At 40.9% G+C, this 21,998-nt stretch overlaps 1 protein-coding gene and 1 pseudogene across 5 annotated transcripts in view; one reads left to right on the top strand and one right to left on the bottom strand.

Moving 5' to 3' along the window:
- Positions 1-21,998, bottom strand: part of CACNB2 (calcium voltage-gated channel auxiliary subunit beta 2) — a 422,488-nt gene that overhangs the window by 388,413 nt on the left and 12,077 nt on the right. The gene's annotated exons all lie outside the window — the stretch shown is intronic.
- Positions 3,569-5,749, top strand: LOC309625669 (signal peptidase complex catalytic subunit SEC11C pseudogene; annotated as a pseudogene). Its single transcript has one exon. The product of its transcript is annotated as a signal peptidase complex catalytic subunit SEC11C pseudogene (transcript).

Genomic DNA, 21,998 nt, shown 5'->3' with positions numbered 1-21,998 from the left:
TGTTCGACAGTTGGAAGCATGTCTCCCCACATTCAGAAACCTCAGTGATTCATCAACTACCTCCAAATTCAAAGGCAGAAAACATTAAACCACAAACTTGCTTTTTTAAGGACTCCTAACCCACCTCCGAAAGTCAAAATCAAACCTAAAGTTCCTATGGCCTACAGCTCTTAGGAAACCTTTCTTAACATGTTCCAGACTCTTTCCATCACAAATACATCTCTCACCTGTGGGTATCCTGTAAAGATATGTACACTGACCTAAAATAAGCCGCTGACCCGAATCTGTTATTAGCACCTTTCAAGCCAATATTCATACATTCACCCTGTACCAGTGAGGGAGGGTGCTAATGTAAATCAGAGTATTTGATGAATTATCTTTCCTTCATCTCCATCAGCTTTTCCATTTCTCGAAACAGCTTTATAAGATAGGTCTTATCATTTTTCCCATTTGAAGAGAGACTGAAACTCACAAAGGTTAAGTTACTTGCCTGAAGTCGGAGAACTAGAGAGTTTGGACTTGAATTCGGGCAGTCCGATTCCAGAGTCTGTGCTCAAAATGGCTAGGTGATCCTGCCACTAAATGACTGACATAAACATGCTAGTCTTAATGCTTGTTGATCAAGACACACGTTGAAGGTAAAGTAAAATAGGTGTAGGCTTTTAGCAGTGAATACTCGTGACACTAAGATGAAAACAGAACCTAACAACCAAGAGAGCCTGGTGTGGTGTGGTGAGCACCGGAGTTAAACCCTGCCTCTGCCCTTTCCTAGCTCTGGGACCTTGGGCCAAATTTCTCTGAACTTCTATTTCCATACCTTCAGAAGAGACTGTATAGTTGGAAAGAAATGGTGTATGAAAACATGCCTGGGAAACTAGAAAGCCCAATGTGAATGGAACCTAAGGGGAAGGGTGAAATCCAAGATAAGAGAATAGCATTTTCGATCAACTACTCAGATGGAAGGGCTAGCTTTTCACACCTTAAAAGATGCTGGTTATGTAATTCCCCGAGAGAGTAGATCTTTTAACCTTCCACCTTGCTCGATCCTTCTTCTGGATCTGTGTCTCCAGTGAGGCTCCGTTACTTCATGGGGAAGACAGAGAGTGTGATAAAGGACCCGTGTCTCTGAGATGTCTGCTTTCCAAAGAGGCACTCATACGAGCGTCGTGGGTAACAGAAGTCAACTCTTTCCACTGATAACTGGCTTGCCCCGCACTCCTTTTTGACGACTTCGGATAGCAACCCACACCCTCCTTCCTTGGTCTGTCCTTCCCCCACTGTAACCAGGCCATCTGCCCACCCTTGACACACACATCTGAGCCAAACTGGTCCACCATACTACTTCATCCTTGTCCACAGAGACTGGTCCAAAAGGCAGTACCTGAACTAAAGTAGGTCAATTAAGAGTCCTTCTCGGTGGTTCTTTGAAATGGAATTAGAAAGGGCGAACAGGAAGCGACAGCCTTTTATTCGTTATCAAAGATGGCAGGAAGGGAGCCTGGGGCTTCCAATTGTTATGTCCCGGCCTACACGGTGAAATCTGGTCTGTGGTAGGAGAGACTCCAACACCTAGGCAGGAGACACAATCCTACCGGCATCTTATCATTTCTAATAACATCCAGGCCTTGGACAGCTACGAGTGGAAACAAATTCCCTTTTGCTTATGTGAGTTTCAGATGGGATTCTGACATTCACAACCAAAAAATCCTTACCACAGAGATCTGAGAACTAGAACAACAGTTTTCTCTGGATGGGTGCCGCGGGTACTTTTAATGACAAAGCCAATGGTAACACACACTGTGTTGAACACCTCACAAATTGGCAAATGAAACCTTCCTTTCCACTGAATTAAGATCCCAAGCAAAAGTTATGATTACTCCTTAAAAAAAATACAATCTCAATCTTAATATCTTAATTTGCCCCAATTAGTAAGATTCTCAAACATCTCATTAAATTCCCTTAAGGTGTCTAGTCTTGTGGTAAAACCTGACAATACTATATTCAAGCTAAAAAAAAAAAAAAAAAATCAAGAACACAACTTCTTGGTTTCTAAAACCAGCCGAACTCTCTCCTCTACCCTGAGCACATCAGCGCCACTCAAATTTTATTAAGACCATAATAATTAGATTTAGCCAGTCCTGTGGTCCCCACATGGGCTTTTTCAACACACATATAAAACGCACACATACGCCACCGAAACATTCTAATTTTACACTGGTAACTGGAGTGGTTTTATAACAAAGACTAAGATTTGATACTTTCAAAATTATAGGGGCAGCACCCATGCTCATGAACACATATTTCTAGACACATAAATGTACATACATATTTCCAGGAAGATATCTTTTCTCCGACTCACTCATTCCCACTAGGAATCCACTTGCTTCTAGATGGGAGAAAGCATAGTACGGTTGGAAGAAGGCTTGAGGGGTTCCAATGATTTTTTCTTGCACCTACACCTGGGGTATGGTGTTTTCCTGAGCCCCCCACTAGGAACCTGAGAGCTCACAGGTCTAAAGGCTTCATTCATCCTCTGAAGTGGACCTCAGCTCTTTTCGCCACCATCCTAACCCCGGTCACTCTTTCCCTGGTAACAGCTCTTGGATATTCCCTTGGAAGTCACCACTTTTCTCCCTCTTAGTCCACGTGCCTTATGTGGAGTTGACTTTTCCCCCTCCCTCCTTAGCCTCCCGAGTGAGCACGCAGCTTGGGTCTGGCCCATCAGTGGATCAGAGACCACAGCCAGAGCTCTTCATCCACGGCTGCACAATCACTCAGTCACAGTCAATGGGGGGCAACGGAACATGAACTTGGAAGGATGGAAGCCTGATGCTGTCGGGCACCATCTCGCCACAACCCAGAGCTGAGCATGAAGCACACATCGGGGAAGGCAGAGGCGAGAGATGGCGAGAAACCAGGAGCCCAAGGACAGAGGTGCCATTCCAGTCACTGACACCTGGGCCGGAAAGTTCAATGAGCCCCAAACCTCCTTTCTGCTTAAGCCAGCCTGGGTCCTGTGTGCAGGTTCCTGCCACAGAGGATTCTAACCAATGTCGCTTCCAGAAAGAAGGATCTTTCCGAAGATTAACACAGGGAAATTGGAGGGGAGATGTGAACAAAGGGGAAGAACGGGTCCATAAGTACAAATGAAGACCAAGGAAACAAATGCTGTGATCCCAGAAGTAAAATTTTCTAATAAAGGAGTCAGTCTGCACTACCTTGTATAAAATATCCACCTTATAAAATACAAGCATTTGGTCAAAAGTCTAAAATCGATTGAGTAAAGTCCTCCAAACTGAAGTTGAACTCAGTCAGAGGACTTTATTCAGAGGGCAATATTGTCACCATATCTTTCATCACAAATTCTCCACATGTTATTTTAAAATGTAAATAGATCTGGGTTGTGGAATCACGGGCAATCTTTCTTTTCTGAATTATTTTTAAGTGAGCGTATATTAATTTTATATTCAGAGAAAACCACCTGCGTTTAATCAGAAAACAAGAATGATGAAGGCCATTGGGTGGGGGTCTGGCCGGTGCTCCGCAGCTGTCTGTGTGACACCCGGAGCCCGCGGGCCGCCTCGGCCCCCAGAGAGCCCAGCGTGGTGCACATGGGCACCGTGGGGTCCCATCTCCCTGCGTCCGGCTTGGACATCTTTGGGGACCCAAGGAAGATGAACAAGCGCCAGCTCTATTACCAGGTCTTAAACTTCGCCACGATTGTGTCTTTTGCGCTCATGATCTGGAAAGGCCTGGTGGTCCCCACTGGCAGCGAGAGTTCCATCGTGGTGGTGCTCAGTGACCGCATGGGCCAGCCTTTCACAGGGGCCACCTTCTGTTCCTAGCAAATTCCCTGGAACACCCGATTAGAGCTGCTGAAATCGTTGTTTTTAAAGTCGAAAGACGAGATGTTCCAATAGTTCACAGAGTAATCAAAGCTCATGAAAAAGATAACGGAGACATCAAATTTCTGACCAGGGGAGATGATAATGAAGTTGGGGATAGAGGCTAGTACAAAGAAGGCCAGAGCTGGCTCCAAAAGAGGGACATGGTGGAGAGAGCCAAAGGGTTTTTACCATAGGTTGGTATGGTCACCATAATAATGAATGACCATCCAAAATTCAAGCGTGCTCTTTTGGTTGTAATGGGTGCATACGTGTTACTAAAACATGAACCCTAAAATGAAAGGCAGTTCCTGGGAACAGACTGAAATAAATCCTGTTGAAAAAGAGAAAAGCTAATATATTTGAAATGTTCCTCTTCTTGTAAAAAAGGAAACAATGTAGAGACATTTTTGTCTTGTTTGAATAAGTGATTCATCAGTGAAAAAAAACAAAGAACAAGAATGATAACAACGGATATTTTCAGCAGGTTTTAAAAAATATTGAATATTGTATTATTTATTTAATATATCATATAATATAATTTATAAGTATTTAGATTGTATTTATCAATTATATTGTATTTCTAATACAATATAATAAATATAATTTATAAATTGCATTTGTAAATTATAGTATTATAAACATATAAATATTATATTTGTATTTGTATTTTATGATTTATTTGAAACATAAAACAAGGATGATGATGGCAGATATCTGAAGTGGAATCACCTGGTAAACATGTAGATGTCCTCATGCACAACAGGACATATTTTTTCTAATACAGGTCACATTTATCCGACAAAAGGAGCTAGTTTTTTTTTAAAAATTGCCACCAATGACCCAGCATTATCACTCCTGAATTTCCTTGAGATTCTATGCTACTGCGGTTATTATTGGTATAATAAGGTTATTTAGGCTAATCTGGGTGCCCAATCACCATTTATCATGTATACTTAAGATGCGGATTCTGAATGAACTAAAAAGAAGAAAATCGTTGTTTTTTAAAAATCTCTTGGCTGTGAATAGACTATGGAAAAGTAACAAGTCTCCAGATTAAGTAGGTTTTATCAGGTCTTTGCAGGGAAACCCAAGCCCTGGTCAAATCATCACCACTGGCCTATGTAAAGGTGCCACAGTTAAAAATGATTCTCCAGGTGCTTACATTTGGGGAAAATAATACATTTGCTTTTCAAACTGGATTTCTGTGGTCCAACTAATTTTCCACTAAATCACCCAGGCCAATCTTCCATGGTAACACAGCACCTGAAGAAGAAAGCATGTCGATAAAAAGAACTGGAAGCTTGTATTCAATGTCTGAGTAAAATGGGGAAAACTGAATGGACAAAATGGATCTTTTAGCGCCTGAGGCAGAGAATGAAAAAAATGGCAGTGAAAAGTGATTGATGGATTCTAAATACAGCTTCAGGGGAAAAAAAAAAAAAAGAAGGGGGGATTCAAATCTAGACTAAGATATCACCCAGAAATCACATTTTTGCTGAATGAAGGCCCTTTGATGTAAAATGCTTTGCTCAAAATCAATTTCTGGGGAAAAAAAAAAATCACATTGTTGATTAAAAACTCTCCTAGTAGCTGATTTATTCAGCAGCGGTGCCTCCGGCCTGATTACCAGCCTCCTGAGCCGCCTTTGACAAAGGAAGTAAAAAACAGGCAAACAACAACAATTAAAAAAAAATCCAGCTCCAGGGAATATGGAATGTCTGCATGATTGTTTCTTAGATGTGGAGGCTCACAAATGGTTCTCCCAGAATTTCCACACCAAAGGGGCTTAGAACAAACACTGCTTGGAACAGGTGGTGGGTGGGGACCTGGAGGAGGAGCCTCATTTGCTTGGCTAAGCAGGTAGTTTTGCACTCAGGTCCTTTGATATGACACCTGGCTTAAAGCTGCAATCACTTAGTGAATGTTTTGTCTTCCCTCAGAGTACAGATGTGTTTGTGACCAAGCTGAATGCCTTCCCCTACCAGTTGTGTATTATTATCCTTCTTCCCAGAGGACCTGAGAGTTCTAGTAACTTTACCAGGTCACAGAGGTACTGAGTAGCAGAGCCTCAATGAGAATAAACATATAAATATTATATTTGTATTTTATGATTTATTTGAAACATAAAACAAGGATGATGATGGCAGATATTTGAAGTGGAATCACCTGGTAAACATGTAGATGTCCTCATGCACAACAGGACATATTTTTTCTAATACAGGTCACATTTATCAAACAAAAGGAGCTAGTTTTTAAAAAAAAAATTGCCACCAATGACCCAGTATTATCACTCCTGAATTTCCTTGAGATTCTACGGTATTGCAGTTATTATTGGTATAATAAGGTTATTTAGGCTAATCTGTTCCACAGTCAACTTCCACAGTCAACGCAAGCATTTCTGAGATGAGCTGCAGGGTTGAGTAGCCAGTGAGAAAGAAAACACCAGGTGTGCCCCCCAGGCTCTGGCAATGCCCTCTCCCACCATCCCCAATCTGTTCCATTGTTTCCTTAGGGAACGATTCTAGGCAAATTTCCCTTTAAAAACAGGATGGGGGTGGGGTAACAGGGGATTGGGGAGGCCTGGCCTCAGGGCTCTAGAAACTTTCCGGTTATAGTCTCAGTAACTGGGAAGGAAAATGGGAAGCCATTGGGATCTAGAAGTTTGGGAGAATTCAAAGTACTTCCCAGCTCTGTTCATTTCTTTCCTTTTCTCTGCCACTCTGCGGAGGTCTGGGGACCCTCAACACTTTTTCCCTCCTCTTTCCCGCTGGGGACTAGACCTCTTCAGGCAAAAGAACTGGTGCACAAATAACTATCCTCAAAGTAAGAAAGTGTACATAATTTCCTAAACACATATCCAGGAAGAGTTATGTTTGGAGATTAAAATAAAGGAACTCCTAAAGAGATGTGCTTATCAATTAATTCAGATTTGAACTGCTTTGATTTTTTACGATTGATCACTGCTAACTTACAACAGAAATACTTATGACCTTAATAATAATGTTAGATTATATATACTATCCCGAAAGTCATACATAGAAGGAAATGTGTACACATTTATACATATATATGTACATATATAGTCATACATTATGGATATAAGCTCAACTTCTATTTAGAGCCCACTTTTTAAATTATACAACTTTCTCAAGAGATCATTTTTGACATGAAATCTAAAACAAAACACATTTTTGACCCAGAAACCTCCAACTCTTCAAACCACAGAAATGTAAACATCCACCGTCAACCTAACATCAGTTTGAAGGTAAGTAAGAAGGCATATGGCATTTGTTAATATCCATCTTGCCCTTTAAAATGTCCCACACGTAAAGAGAGAGCTAAGAGAGAAAACCCTTATTTGGTGCTTGTTGAGATGTAGTAGGTTCTGAACAGTTTATGCAGAACCGATGGATGTGAAGAAGGTAGTGGAAAGATGCGGAAACGTCTCCTCTGGGACAGAAGCGGTCCTGGAGGGAAAAGCCAGATGACCCACAGGTGTACTCCAGGGGGCGCACGGGGCAGGGATGCTGGTTCCTCCATAGACTTGTTTGGCCTCATCTCCCACCCACCAGTCACAGCAGATGGGACGTGCCATTTTTCTGCCCTTTCTTCTGCCTTGACACAGGACGAGCTTTCTCAGCCCGGCGCATCCTTCCCAGTTTCTCCCCCTAGAACATTTCTCCCCACCTTTCAACATCCAGCTCAAACCGGACCTCCTTTGTGACATGTCCTCCATTTCCCATGACAGAATTCATCAGTTCCTCACCCCCTGCCCCATGTACCCAACACATTTTGCAAGCACCTCTATTACCAAACTCCTAACAGTGGACTTGAAAGCACTAATACATTTAATAAAATGCTTTAATATTTTAACCTAAGCACTTTGTTATTTTATTGAGATATAATCGACGCATCACATCGGATTCATTTTAGGGGTACCGCATAATGATTCGATGCACGTATATACTGTGAAATGATCACCACAGTAAGTCTACTTAACATCTACCACCACATAAAGTTACAATTTTGTTTTCTTCGTGATGAAAATGTTGAAAACTTACTGTTAGCAGCTTTCAAATACACACGACGGTATTGTTAATGACAGTCACCGTGCTGTACATTACATCCCTAGGACTTATTTATCTTAAAACTGGAAAGAACCTGGTTACTTTATTCTCTGTCTGGCCCAGTGCCTGGCAAAAGACATGCCACACGTTGGTGAATAAATGAATCAATGAATGAACAAGCAGCTTTGGGTGAATGAGGGCCAGTAAAGAGAACTTAGCACAAATAAAGTCTAGCAGAGTCAGGAAGTACAGATATATCAATACCTGGTCTGTTTGCCATGTAGTTTTCATAAACAACCAAAAGTTAGTCAGAGACATCATTTCATAAGAAAGTGTAGATACCTTCAAACCTTGAATCCAGAGTTGCTTTTCTGCTTTGAATAAAAAGGACTAAACACTGGTGTGTGGTCCTGAAACGACTGTGTTTGAAAATCAGGCTACATGCAATCTTCTTTTTTTTTTTTAATCATTAAAATACAGTTTATTTGTATGACACATCACATCTTCAGGATGCTGACGTCTCCTGTATTAACTGCGATCGGGGGCAACTGTGGAAAAGGCTAGTAAAACTGTTTTGACCTGTTTTATGGGAATATTGTAAACAGCTCCCCAAAGACCATTAGCATGCAGAGCTGTCTAACAGACACTAAGCAATTCTCCTTCCAAAAGAGGGTAATTAGATAGGGCAAAGGGCAGTGTCTCTCGGTAACCAAACAACCTAATTTTCTCAAATGACTGCTCTCCCGCAAACACATGGCCTGAGGCAGAGAGAGAATGGCTGATTCTCAACATCTACGAGCTAACTACTTCTACTCCAGGGGAAACGGCTGTTCGTCGCAGCACTGGTTTAGAAGGGTTTGCACACATTCACTGAAAAAGCCACAACATGACATTAAGAGAAGCAGCTGTCTGGGGCTATGACCCCTCTAACCTTCTTCAGCTTGATGATGAAGAGGAAAACCTATTTATATTGTGTTGGCATGTGGTTTTATTTTATCTACTGGAAAACTCTTAACAGATTTAAAAAAATGCAAAACCCTAATAAGGTTGCCAGTAGAAAAACATCAGCCTCTGCCTCTAGCTGTGCTCTGTCAGGTCCTTCAGCCCAGAAACCTCTCTGGAGAGGCGGAGAGGCAGGCCGGCCAGGGCTATGGAACCTCTGAGAGTGCGACTTTGCTCGTTCTCCGTGTGCCGGTGGGGCAGGTGTTCACTGAGCAGCCCCTCTCAGCCTCACCCTGGGGTCCCCGTTTCTCTCACAAGAGCTTCTGCCCTTCACTTGACCTCGCACCCTGCCCACTCCCACCCACCCTACGTCTTCCTCTTGCCCCTAGCTATTTTGAAACTTCTCAAACCTATAGAAAAATGTAAAGACAGGTACGGTTAGTAATACCTGCATAAATCAAAACAACAAAGAGGCACCACCTCACACCAGTCACAATGGCCATCATTAAAGAGTCTACAAATAACAAATGCTGGAGAGGGTGTGGAGAAAAGGGAACCCTCCTACACTGTTGGTGGGAATGTAAATTGGTGCAGCCACTATGGAGAGTAAAAAACTAAAAATAGAGCTACCGTATGATCCAGCAATCCCACTCCTGGGCATATATCCAGACAAAACTGTAATTCGAAAGATCCATGCACCCCTTTGTTCATAGCAGCACTGTTCACAACAGCCAAGATATGGAAACAACCTAACTGTCCATAACAGGTGAATGGATAAAGAAGAGGTGGTACATACATACAATGGAATATGACTCAGCCATAAAAAAGAATGAAATCATGCCATTTGCAGCAACATGGATGGACCTAGAGATTATCATACTAAGTGAAGTAAGTCAGAGGAAGACAAATACCATATGATATCACTTATATGTGGAATCTAAAGTATGTCACAAATCAACATACCTATGAGACAGAAACAGACTCACAGACATAGAGAACAGACTTGTGGTTGCCAAGGGGGAGGGGGTGTGGGGGAGGGATGGATTGGGAGTGTGGGATTAGCAGATGCAAACTATTATGTAGAGAATGGATAAACAACAAGGTCCTACTGTATAGCACAGGGAACTATACTCAATATCCTGTGATAAACCATAATGGAAAAGAATATGAAAAAGAATGTATAGATGTATAACTGAATCACTTTGCTGTGCAGCAGAAGTTAAACACAACATTGTAAATCAACTATACGTCAATAAAATTTAAAAAAAAAAAAAAACCTGCATAACCTCCACTCAGATTTCCTAACTGTGAACACCTCTCTCTCTTCATATGTGCTCAGCACTAAAGAGGTGGCCCTCCTGAGTCTTTGATGGTGCTGGACCCTGAGGCCACCTCAGCCCTTGGGACTCACTCCTATGTCCAGCTCTAGCAGAGTCTTGGCTCGGTGGCTGGACCCCATGCCTTACACCAAGAGTCAATAGTCACAGTCGCTGCCTTTGGCCCGATGACCCAGAACCGCCATGCCACTTTCTCCCAGATTTTGAGACAATCATCACTATTGTCTGAAGTTTCTCATTGCCCAACAAACACCTAGACATTCCCAAGAGGACACCAATTTGACATAATAAATACTATGTCCTTTTTAAGCGTATGAACTTGAGCAAATTATTAATCTTTGTAGGCCTCAACTCATCAGCTCTTAAATGGGGATACTAATGGTGCCCACCTCAGTGAGTTGTGCTAATGATGAAATAAAGTGCTTATCAGAGTGGCTGGCACATTGTCAGCATTCAATAAACGTTAGCGATCACTATCATCTTTACTCAAATAGTTTCTTTGACACCAGTTGCTTTTCCAATTAGCCAACCCATCAGTGCGTTCTTGCAAACCTTTCCCCGCCCCAGGACGTTGCATCACAACCCATCATGGCACAGGGGCGTCTGGGATCTGGTGGCCTCCTGAGGCAGGAGAGAGCTGGGCCCCAGGCTGAGTAGTTGCAACCGGTCTCTTGTTGCCACTTGGAGATAAAGATACCACAGGGGCAGAGCCCTGCTTGAGTAAAAGATAAGGCGACCACATTTTTCTCATTCTCATGGTCAAGGAGACCTCCCAGACCACACGTGCACAGAAAAGTTTCTCAGGGGTCAGAGAAAGGAAGGGGTGTCAGTCCATAATATGTCCTGCCAACCTCCCAGAAACCCTTGCACTGGAATCCATCTTGGCTGAAAGATGCATGTGCCAATCTGAGTCAGAACAAATATGGGCATGAATGAGATAATTGGCCAAAGGGAACTCGGAAAACTGCCCCCATATAAGCAATCTCAGCCACCCCTATTGGGCTCGACTCACTCCAAGTCTGCCCGTGTGTTCTTCCACACGTACTTTGCTTCCAGTAAGCACTTTATCTGCTTCACAATCTCTGTCTCTTTGCTGAATTCTTTCTTCAAAGAAGACAAGGTCCTGCTTCAAGCCACCACACCCCACGGCCCCCCAAGATCACTCCTTTGTTCCCAACTTCATCTCCCATCCATCTCTCCATACACCCCAGTTCCATGCACATGGGTACTTACCATCCCAGAAACGCACTGCACGCTTACATTTTAGGTTTCAAATTATTAATTTAAAATTTCAATTTTAAATTGTTACATTTAAGTTGGAATTTTAAATTGAAAACTATTTGGGGGGATAAATGCTCAGATGCTATCTCTCCTTACTATTCAGATTAAAACGTCACTTCCTCAGGGCTCACACAGGACTGTCTTCTGTTCCTCTACTATAGTAGATACTTCAAGTTCAGGAATGGTCATTCATAAGTCAGTAAGTCGTGCCTTGGTTTACTACTTCCCTAGTAGCCACGAGCTACCTAATTTTTTTTCTTTATGATACATTCTGATCCCTTGATCCCTTTCAGGTAATAGTGCTTAATCATAAGTGGCCATTAGAATCCCTTGTGAACTGTTTCCAAAATGCACATGTCTAGCTGTTGATCCTAACAATATACTTGACTGTGAAACCTTTAATAGAGATTTCTAGTCTGGACTCCTTACACACAGTCTGCTTCCTAAAGGAACATCACTTGAAATAAGACCTAGAAAAGCGTAATGTTCTTCTGTATAAGCCCCACCTTGGCGAACCAGTAAGCATCTTCAAATAAATCAGCAAGAGACAACCTATGATCTTTGATTTTTTTTTCCCCCACAAGTAACTAACACATAGCAGGGCATTCTGACCCACCATGTGGTTTTTCTCCTTGCTGCAGCTCGCCTTGTAATTGTCAGAGAGAAAGATTAAGTGAGGATGTTATTTCCTCATTCTCCTTGCTATTAAACGTCTATAAGCTTGAAGTCATAACTGCAAGAACGCAATGGACAATAATTCACTGTGAGAAATTCAAGTACAAAAATTATTTTAAACCAGTAGCTCCAATCTTGACACATATGATTCAGGCATAAAATTACATTTTAAAATACAGCTCTGTTTTTAAATATGAGAGGGAAAAGGGTAAAAGAAAAACTTAGAAGCCACAGAATACAGACTCACACACATATATATGCATAAATGTCTGTATGTGTGTGTACTCATGGCCGTCCTGAAGCTGAGTGCAAAGAAAACATTTACTGTAGATGTGCAACAGTTCATATGCATTTTACTCATATGCTAAAGTGAGAACCAGATTCTGGATTACGCTGATGAGTTTAATGTTTAAAAGCCTCAAGCCTTTTAAATGTTTTACAAACCTCTGACGTGTCCCTAGGTATAAGTGATCAAGGCCTTAGGAAGAGATTTTATACTTTGAAGAAACTGATTATTCTAAATAAAAGATCATATGATAAAGAAAATTAAAGTGGGTTCATAACTGAGATATTAGTTTAATGGGCTGATTACAAAAATACATAGTTGTTTCATTTCTATATGGACCACTGACATATGTGAGGGAAAGGCACCTTTCTATTCTTTTAATACTGTAGTAAAAGATGTTTTTCTGTTAATTTTGGGGTCAGTGCTTTTTAGTGTTAAGTCTATCATCATGTTAAACACTTAAGGTATACGGAAACAAATTATATATGATGCTAATTATAACAGAGTGACCACCTGTTATGGGTTGGATTACGTCCCTGCCAAATTCATATGTTGACGTCCTAAGCCCCAGTACCTCAGAATATGACTTTATTTGGATATAGGGTCTTTATAGAGGTACCTAAATTAAAATGAGGTCATTAGGATGGGCCCTAATCTGACACGACTGGTGTCCTTATAAAAAGGGGAATTGCAGACAAACACACAACAGAGAGAACACCATGTGAACATGAAGATAGCCACCTACAAGCCAAGGAAAGAGGCCTGGGACAGATCTTTCCTTCCCTGCCAGTACCTTGATCTCAGAGTTTTAGCCTCCAGAACAGGTGACAATAAATTTCTCTTGTTTGGGACTTCCCTGGTGGTGCAGTGGTTAAGAATCCGTCTGCCAATGCAGGGGACATGGGTTCGAACCCTGGTCCGGGAAGATCCCACATGCCACGGAGCAACTAAGCCCGTGAGCCACAACTACTAAGCCTGCATGCTGCAACTACTGAAGCCCGCGCACCTAGAGCCCGTGCTCCGCAACAAGAGAAGTCACCGCAGTGAGAAGCCCGTGCACCGCAATGAAGAGTAGCCCCCGCTCGCCGCAACTAGAGGAAGCCCGCACGCAGCAACGAAGACCCAACGCAGCCAAAAATGAATGAATGAATGAATGAATAAATAAATAAAAATTTAAAAATAAATAAATCTCCGTTGTTTAAGCTGCCCAGTTTGCAGTACTTTGTTACAACAGCTCTAGCGAACGAATACACCATCTACGTTATTTTTCTTTCAAATGAAAAGTTTGTTTTGGTTGGCGGGGGTTGCTTTAAAGAAGCGGTTGGCCATTTTCCAGTTTTCAGATACAGCACCTGGGCCAAAGAGAAGTGGACAAATCCTTCCATGGGTGTGAGACATCTGAATGGGTGTAAACTTCAAGGTCACACCTACATGAAAAAGAGGACCCCTGGCTCAGAGAAAATAGCACTTTCTAGGAAAGAAGAACTGGTGAGGTCACAATGCCCAGACACTCAGGATGGAGAGGAGAAAGCAGAGTCTAGGCCACGTGTCCTTGTCAGAAAGTCCAAACAGTCAAGCTGTCCCCTGGGCTCGCCTGTCACCAGCTGTCACGTACAAGAAGGAATGGAAGCTGGTACTTTTCTACGTGTATCAAGGACATAAGGAAATATGAAGGGAAATGTAAAGCCCTAAGCCAAGATAAGTCTCTAAAACTCGAGGACTATTTTACAGGAATGACACAGATGGTGAGATGGTAGCAAGGGACTTCCTGAAGAACATTATATTTTCTCCCAGTTATGAGTCAATAGAAGACTCTATAAAAGTTTTTCCCTCCCCCAGTGATCATCTTCCTGTTGTTGTTTTTTTTTCCCTCCTTTATCCTCAAACTCTAAAATAAGCGGAGGGTGACACTGGGATCAATGACAAAGGTGGGGTAGTCCTAAAGTCTCTCATTTAGCGAGCACCTACTACATGCCAGGCACTGAGCTAAACGTTTTAAAGACCCCATCTTGAATACCTGCAACCCTCCTAAAAGTTCTCATCATTATACCCGTCGTGTACATGCAGAACAGAGACGTTGGTCCCCTTTCTCCCTTTTATTCTTGTCTATCTTCACTCTGAGTGGAGAGGGAATCTTTAACATAACACATCAAAGTCACACTAGCTAATATAACATTTATCAGGAGCAAGGCATTGTTTCAAATCGGGGTTTCTCAACCACATCACTGTTGACATGCCGGGTTGGGTAATTCTTTGCTGGGGGGCTGTTCTGTGCATTGTAGGATGTTTAGCAGCAACTCTGGACTCCACCCACTGGATAAATGCCAGTAGCATTCCTCCTCCAGCTGTTAGAACCAGCAACATCTCCAGCCATTGCCATATGTTCCTGGGGAACAAAACTGACCCCGGTTGAGAACCACTATTCTAAATGTTTTACAAATAAACTCATAAAAACTCTAAAAAAATAAATAAATAAGCAGAGGGTGAAAGGAAGCATCATGATAAGATCTGGGGCAGGGGTGGGAGAAACCGTTCCTTTTCTCCATCTCAGGTCTTTGCAGTAAAGACACAGGCTTGGTCATGAACGTGGAAAAATGATGAGATAAGATGGGAATACTTGTTGAATTGAACTATTGCAAATATTTCTGAGACATCAGCCAAACTCTCAAAAAGGACTTCTTTAGCATCTGATAATCATCAGGAATGAAGATTTCCAGAAACAAATTAATAGAGAACAAAGAGAAGCTGACGATATTTACATCTATGAAAGACAGAATAGGAAAGAGAGAACTATTCCTTGGCTGGATCAGCCTGCTATCTTGGGTATGACGCCTGTGAAGACCTGAGACACGTGAACAGTTAACCTGGAGGGAAGTCATTGACCTTCACTTCAGCATGACTCGGAAAAGTTATTGGAAGTTCACTGTTTAATGGAACCCCATTTTCTTAGCCATACTAATTACTCCATATTAGATCACCTGTACGTTTTTAATTAATTTAGTGGGGCTAATTTAGCTAGGACTTCGCATGGATTGGCCAAGCAGAAGATGAATAATAATGGAAGAAAATGGGGCATAAGTGGAAAGTATATTATAATTTGAAATATATCTCAGAGTCTAAAAATTAAAAACACCTACAGAAATGATTCTGGGTTGTAAAGTGATATTTTTTTTATCTCAGTGGAAAAAAGGTAGGCAAAGATAAAAAATGCATCAATCTCCAAAATTATTTTAATAATGAGGAAACCTAATCAAAACTAGTTTAGAGGGTAGGTGTTCCAAATACATGAAAACAATCTGAAAATGAGGAAGGTTGGTATATAACCATGCCCTTGTTCTCCTACAAAAATTATGTTCAAAAAGACATGTTAAAGCTCATGATATGGTGAAGTACAAAATAGAACTTTTAAAAAATACTTTGTAAAGTACTTATGTCAACTAAAAGAAAAAAGTAAAACATTCTCAGTAACATAAAAGCCTACACCATGGAAAGAATGGACTTTTTGAAGAGCTCGATATTTTTATACTGATATATTTAAGAAGAGTTCTTCAGAGGACTCAGAAAAGTTTCTGCCATTCACAAAATCTAAATGAATGCCTAATAAGATAGAAAGACATTTACAGGAAATCACAGTGGCAATAAATCTACTGCATTATTATTTATAGTTGTGTTTGTGACGAATACAGCCTAACACGGCAACAAGCCAGTATTTAAGGGCTGAAAGATTTATCCAACCTTAAACATATCAGTCTATGCAGGCCTGGAGTCTGTAATCATTATCACAGTTTAATCTGCCTTTTGCAAAACAAAACTAAAAAATAGACTGTGTGTCTCTGTGATTAATCATTTGTATTTAAAGCCAATCTGAACGAAGAAAAGGTCCAAAAAAGCAGCCCCGAGAACATGGTACTGGAAAGCAATGGAATGTGTTTAGAATACCATGTTCTGAAAAGTGTCGTGCAACCTTCTGTTAAATATTTGGTTCATTCCATTTTGTCATTCCGATTTGTATCCTGGAAGCCCTTAGACGCGACAGGATTACTTCCTGACAATGGCAACATAAATTGGTGAGCAAAATCCCAGATCAGTTGCAAAGTTCTTCCCCGTGAACCCCACCAGAATAATGGTGCTTGCAAAGTCTAAGGAGAGTTGTTGATTTCTAAGGCTCAACTTTCGGCACAAAGGACTCCAGCTGGTACCACGGGGAGATCTATCAAAATTATCAGTGGAGACAGTTGGTGAGTCCTGGCTACACTCAGCAGAGCATAGGAGAGAGCTCAGATCACGGGGTACCCTGAACACTGAATGAAAGCTGCCAGGCTGTGGGATCATCGAAATAAAGCAAACTGGCAGTCATCCCCTTAGCATTTGGTGTTCATCTTAGGAATACTGCCAGGTACATACACGTAGCCAGGGAGAACACATCTTTAAGAAAATGAAGAAATTGAAAAAAGAGAGAAGAGGAGAGGAGGATAGAAGAGAGGAGTAATGGGACTGAAAAGCAGTTACCAACATTGCCCTCACCGCACCCCACAAGCTGCTTTAACTTTGATGACCAGCTCTTCTTTGCAGATGTACATAGTTTCCCCGACCTTGGCAGAATCAAAGAATTTATACAGTTAGCAGTTCTTGCACAATCTCCTGAAAAGAACGGCACAAATGTTCTATCCTTCAATGCCAGGTGGGCCTTGCTAATCCTAGCCTCCTGTTTTCTTCCAGTAAATTAATTTACTTGCTTAGGTACTGGTGCGAAAATAAACATCTAGTTCACCTCGTCTCTCTCCTTCTCCACGTCTGACAACAAATCTCGGGGATTTTTTTTCCCCTTTCTTTGGATGAAGTTGGGGGGAAGAGCTAAATTCTATGAAAACTGAATTATCTTCATCAACTAGAAATTTATGCCGGGCATGAAATGCAAAGGATTTTAAGAACTGTAGCCTTTCCAGGTTTATTATTATGAGAAATGAAGTTCTCTTATTGATAGCTCCGTTCACAGCACAGAGCCAAAGACTACAAAGAATTTATACTACAATCAAAGACAGCCTGGATATCTTCATATCTTAATAATAAATCCAAGATAACCACAGCCTGATGTATTAAATACCTTTTAGGACATGAACAATTTGAACAAGAATCTTCATTAATTCTAATTACGGTGCCTATAAGTCATGTTTAACACTTTCCACCCCTCGATAAATTAAAATTAAAGTGCCTATTTACAAAGCGCAAGCCCTAATGAACCAAAAAATCATTTCTAAAGGGGTCTGATGTTAAACCCAGGGGCTGTGTATACATGTCTAACTTCACCCAGATTCATGGGCCAACATCAGCGTCAGTCAAACCTCGAAACCAACCAGTGTGACACTGCAGGTGATGCAGACTTGAGTTCACTTCCAAGTTTATTTAAAAAAAAAAAAAAAGAAAAAAAGGACTTTCACAATTCCAAAAAGTTTGTGTTTCTTTGACTTTCACAGGAGAAAGGAAAAAATAAACACTCTTCCAATTATACTTCTCTACTTCTCAGGACCAATAACAGCGACAGAGTCTGCTAAAATGGTGACACCAACTGGGAATCTGAGCAACTTCTGATGAAAGAAGTAAAGAACTGATAACTTAATGTTTTCTTTTTAAAATCACGATGCTAGGGAAAACTGTCAGCGCTAGAGACATCCTCACCTTCCTACAAGGAAGGAAGTTAAAAGAATAACTTTGTGTTTGTCCTAAAAACACTGGTTGGAGTCTTTCTCCAAGTCTTTCTTAGCTGAAAGAACTAAACATGTGAAATTGATTTTCATTTATTCATGGCATTTGTTACAAAGGAGTGCAGCATAACCCAGGACAGCAAGGATCTAGTCCGCCCCCTGGATTCAAATTCTGACTCCAACTTTACCTGCTGTGTGACTGTGGACAAGTTACTGCTCTGTGTCTTAATGGTCTCATCTGTAAAATGGAGCCACAGACAGAAGATACAGCAAATAACCATAACAGTCAATAACCATGATTGTTACTTCCTCTGCCATGGTCTACTTCTTATTCAGGTTTTAACTAATGTTCTAAATAGGCAATGATATTTATAAGTAAGAATAACACACTCTTAAATAGTATTAACTAGGTAGCGGGTACCATTCTAAGCAATTTACACGTTTTAACTCATGTAATCCTTACGACCAACTTTTGAGGTGGCCACTATTTCGCAGATGCTGCTGAAATGGAGGTACAGAGAGATGACATCACTTGTCCAAGAGCCAACTAATAAATAAACGGCAGAGGCAGAACCCAGACGCAGGTAGACTGGCTTCAGCGTCCAGGCTCTTTTCACTACGCTGCTTCTTGAAGAAAAACCTTTGAAATAAATCTCCTAACATCCTAATTCACATAAAAAAGAACTAGGGAAATTCTAAGTTCAGTATGCAGTGAACCTACATTGCATCTAGGTGACATTTTAAGCGCAACATAAAGGAACGAGACTTAAAAAGCAAACAGATAAACCACAATGAACTTTCTTTCTAATTTAGGCTCCTCCTTGTCGTTTCCAAAAATAAGTTCTGTCTGTGCAGTAGCTGATATACGAGGTGAGCTAGGCTGTGACTTCGCAACAACCTCACGGAGAGTAGGACCAACAGCAAGCTGGTTTCCCACAGCCCATCCATGGGAAGCCGCGTGAATATCTGCCGCGCGCAGCCAGAAATCCCGTGGGCCGTGGCCGTGACGCATCACTTGCTGGTCAGAACTCAGCCCCTCCCCTGAGCTCCGGTATGGAAACCACGTCCTGGGGGAAATTAACTAAGCTCACGAGGGAAGGCATCCTCTCATCCCCATCTCTGAAATACCACTGACTGATGATGTGAAGAACCAGAAGATGGGTTACTTGGTTAGCTTACAGTGATCTGGTCAACTACCAAAATGGAACCTTGATCTAGAATACAAAAGTTCTTTCACAGCAGCTGTTGTCCCGCTTGAGGGCCTAAAGCAGAAACATATCTGTGAGCAATCTTTCCTTAAGACTAATGAATCTTCCGAAAGAATTAGTTAGAGCGACACAAACACATGATGGCTAGAAATACACAGCCAAAAGTTTGGAAAAAAATAAAACCATGCCTTTTACCTTTTTACTTGTAGCCTTCACTCATGCTCATGTTCTAATGGATTCAGTATGTTCCAACATATTCCAACCTGTAGTTATGATATAATTTTCCAACAAATAGCCATAGGCCAAATTACAATGACTAATGAGCTATTTACCATAGAGAGTAATAAAATACTTTCATATCATAAAATCTTTCAGAGTCTAAATTTACATACATATTATATATTTTATATAATATATATACACTTATAAATACATATATTATATATCACACAATGCTCCCTAGATCCAGCCACAGGTAAACTGTAGCTTAGTTATCAGGGAAATGGATATTAATACCACAATAAGTTCTGACTACACTGTCATTAAGAACCACTGAAATGAAAAACCATCGACAATACCAAGTGTGGGCAAAGCTATGAAACAACTAAAACTGTTCTCCACTGCTTGAGGGAGTAAAAACTAGTTCACCACTTTGGAAAAGTGTTCTGCAGTGTTTACTTGACTTGAACACATGACCCAGCGTTCCACTCTATTCATTGAACAAAAACTGCATTCATGTGTAGACCACAGGTAGACACAAGAATTAATGTCACAGCATGGCTCTCAATAAACCCAACTGGAAACAACTCAATGTCTAGCAACAGTAGGGGGATAAATCAGTTGTGGTATGTTCACCCAATGGAAGGCTGTCCAGCAAAGAAAATGAACCAGTTACTGAAACATACAACATAGATGAATATAACAATGGTAAGGATGAGTGAAAGAATTCAGACATAAAATGATTCCATTTCTATAAAATCTGCATAACAGGCCAAGTGAATTTATGGTCTCAGAAGTAGGGATAGTGGTTGGTTACCTTTAGTGAGGAAGGAGGGAGTAATGATTGGCAAGGGTCAAAGGGGGCACCTCAGGTGCTGGTAATACCTATTTCTTGACCTGGCGGTTGGTTATATAGGAGTGTTTACTTTGTGAAATCTCATCAGACTGAACACTTTATAATTTGTGCATTTTTCAGCATATATGTTATATATCAATAAGAATGTTTATTTGTTTATTTTATTTTATTTTATTTTAGACCATGTCACACAGCTTGCGGGATCTTAGTTCCCCAACCAGGGACTGAACCCTGGCCCTTGGCAGTTAAAGTGTGGAGTCCTAACCACTGGACCACCAGGGAATTCCCAAGAATATTTTAAAAGTTAAAAAAATTGGCCTACTTCCAAGCCCAATTGTGTACATATCTGTATTAGTTTACTAGGGCTGCTGTAATAGAACAACAGAAATATATTTTCTCACAGTCTGGAGGCTTGAAGTCCAAGGCCATGGTGCTGGCAGGGTTAGTTCCTGGTGAGACCTCTCTCCTTGGCTTGGGGCCAGCTATCTTCTCCCCCCTATCCTCTCAATGGCCTATTTTTTTGTGCATGCACATTCTTGGTGTCTCTTCATTGTAGGGACACTGGTTCTACGAGATTAGGGCCCCATTCTTATGACCTCATTTAACCTTAACTACCTCTTTAAAGACCCTATCTCCAAGTACAGTCACATTGGGGGTTAGGGCTTCAACATATGGATTTGGGAAGGGTCCCCAATTCGATCTATAACAAACTCTCTTGGTTATTAAAAAAATTAAAATTCCTTCTCTTTATGTAAACTGTTCACATTTTCAACCTCTAAAATACTTAAATCTCATTATTATTAAGACCACCTAAAAGGACCAAGTTTAAAAAGTCTTAATAATATACAGTTTGTGAAAATGTAAGTCTAAGATTTTCAAAATCATATGGAAAGTATTTTTAATTCAAGGGCAGAAATAAAATCTAATTATATTTTTAAACAGAACCCAGTGATATGGACCAAACACCATTCCAATACCAATTATACACATGCCCTAGCCACAGACAAGTAATATATACAGATGCACGTCACCTGTTTAACAAAACAATTACTGATGATAAAAAAACGTTCAAAAGGAGTGCTTTCAAATGATTTAATCTAACATATACTTATTGTTACTACCTACCCCGCATTTCTGCAGATCCTCTGATGAAACCATAATCTATTAAATATTTAGCTATGCCATAGTGGCTTTTGCTTATTTTTCAAATGGTAGCAAAATATGAATGTGGTTCTAACAGAATAGAGATTAAATTACCAAAGGAAAAATACGGTGTTTGACTCAGCCTTCTTGCCAAAGACTCTGGTTTTCCTTCTGTGATAGAAACAAGCTGGCACTTCAGGGTTCATGATGCCTGTATAATCAGAACCCCAAATCCAGGCCACAGCAAGCACCTCATTATACTGAGATTCAACGAGCTGGGTTTTTGTTTCAAGGAGATGGACCTTTATTTCAAGGAGACAGACTTTTAGGATAGATTTTTTTCAGTCTTCTGACATGCCAAAACATGGCAATATATATCTAAATTGACAGTAAGC

The sequence above is a fragment of the Balaenoptera borealis genome (genome assembly GCF_965194805.1).
Source record: "Balaenoptera borealis genome assembly, chromosome: 3".
Lineage (NCBI taxonomy): Eukaryota > Metazoa > Chordata > Mammalia > Artiodactyla > Balaenopteridae > Balaenoptera > Balaenoptera borealis.
The sequence above is the reverse complement of the archived record's forward strand: the minus strand, read 5'-3'. Positions and strand labels throughout refer to the sequence as shown.